The sequence below is a fragment of the Penaeus monodon genome, chromosome 38, assembly GCF_015228065.2.
Source record: "Penaeus monodon isolate SGIC_2016 chromosome 38, NSTDA_Pmon_1, whole genome shotgun sequence".
Classification (NCBI taxonomy): Eukaryota; Metazoa; Arthropoda; class Malacostraca; order Decapoda; family Penaeidae; genus Penaeus; species Penaeus monodon.
The window spans coordinates 24,488,515-24,491,014 of NC_051423.1; positions in this window are offsets into that span (position 1 = coordinate 24,488,515).

Here is a 2,500-nt window from a genome sequence, read left to right on the forward strand (position 1 = left end):
GGGTATTTATAGTGTTCTGACGTCATGAACTATTCACGAACTATATCTGTCATATTTACAAACTGCAGATTTTACCTTACAGGCTAAAACATATATTTTTTACACTGTAAGAAGAAAAGATAAAAAAAAATAGTCCCAAGTTAAAATAAGATTTTAAATATCGAAAAAAAGGATAAAAGTAAAAGATGATGAGCGTAAAATACTCGGATGATAATAATGAAAATGAAATAAAGTATCTATCAAAGAAAGATACACAGAAAATAAAAGTAAAATAGACTTTCGGGTCTTAAGAACGAAGCAAAAATTAGGACTTTATATATAATAAAAAACAACTATGAAAAAGGGGAAATTTCACTAAAACTACGAAAACAATAGAACAAATAAAGAGCCAAACAAAAAGGCTAGACCCGCCAAAAGAACAGGAGCGAGCGAGCCAAGTCCGGGCGCGGCAGAAAGACGGGAGACGAGTGGCGAGGGGATGCTCTTGAAAGCGCGAGATGAGGAGGACTAGGATGTCACCTTACAATAGTAATAATGATAATAATAATAATAATAATAATAATAATAATAATACAACAACAACTACTACTACTACTACTACTACTAATAATAATAATAATAATAATAACAATAATAATAATATACAAAGAAATAACTAGACAAACACGCATACAACAATTTGCACAGAACGGACTTAAATCCCCTAATCACGGCACCGAATCCTTTCCTTTCACCTCTAACCGAATCAGCTGGACCAGTGATTCGGAACACCCACTTCCTTCCCACCCTGATCTGGTGCGTCTCGCCTGCAACACTTTGCTCGAGCTCTTCAAAGGTCTTATTAACACACAAACACACACACAAACACACACATGCAGACACACAAACACACACGCACACACACACACGCACACACACACATACACACACGCACACACACGCACACACACACACACACACACACACACACACACGCATATATATATATATATATATATATATATATATATATATATATATATATATATATATACATATATACATATAGTATATATATATATATTTATATATATATATATATATATATATATATATATATATATATATTATTATCATTATTATTATTATTATTACATATACACAAACGATGTTATCGAACTTCTTTCCAAAGTTTCCATGTGAATGAGTGTTTAAGTTTACCCTAAGTTTCACGCGAAACCGTTTTCTCTATTCCATGCACAATTCATGCACAAACAACCATTGTTAAATATATTTCTATATTCCATATACAGGTGATGCTCTTTAATGATACAAAGAACAATAGCTTCACGTGTTTTTTGTTTTTTTTGTGTTTGCTAGCTACTGTATATCATTTTTATTACTTTTTTCTGACTGTTTCTTTCATTTCTACTTTATGATATACGAAGCTTTCGATTTTTCTTTCTTAATACGTCTTTGAGTCGGCCCTTTTCTTCTCTCGTCACCTTAATTTTAGTTCTGCCTTTTCTGGAAGCACTCACTATGCCATATAATTTAAAATGATGTATTTTTTAGACACAAGTTAACACAAGTACATACAACACGCGCACGCACGCACGCGCGCACACACACACACACACACACACACACACACACACACACACACACACACACACACACACACACACACACACACACACACACACACACACACACACACATACACACACACACACACACACACACACACACACACACACACACACACACACACACACACACACACACACACACACACAAACACACACAAACACACACACACACAGAGGCACACGAGCGCGCACATATATCCCTCTATATACATATCTAAACGCAGGTATCGTAGGGGAAGTCACCGCCGTGGCACAATCCGCGGTTGATTAGGAAGGGCATCCAATTAGGCAAGGGTGGCACTGCCATATAACCTCTCAGTAATTAATTGAGAGAAACCTTTGTCCTGCAGTGGAATGAATGGCTGTTGAAAAAAAAAAAAAAAAAAAAAAAAAAAAAAAAAAAAAAAAAATATATATATATATATATATATATATATATATATATATATATATATATATATATATATATATATGTGTGTGTGTGTGTGTGTGTGTGTGTGTGTGTGTGTGTATGTGTGTGTGTGTGTGTGTGTGTGTGTGTGTGTGTGTATGTGTGTGTGTGTGTGTGTGTGTGTGTGTGTGTGTGTGTGTGTGTGTGTGTGTGTGTGTGTGTGTGCATGTGCATGAATATATATGTGTGTGTGTGTGTGTGTGTGTGTGCGTAGCACTAATCCCAATAGGATTACTAAGTATTTCATCTGTCATTTTCTCTCTCCTTTCGTGTGACTTCGATATCTCGTTTGCTATTACTTCAGTCAATTTGATATCTTGTTATGGTTGCAGATCATTTATGCATCCATAACCTTATCTCTCTTACGACGTTTGGTGAAAAAAAATGCTTTTTGCTGTTATAATTCACACAGTGATAT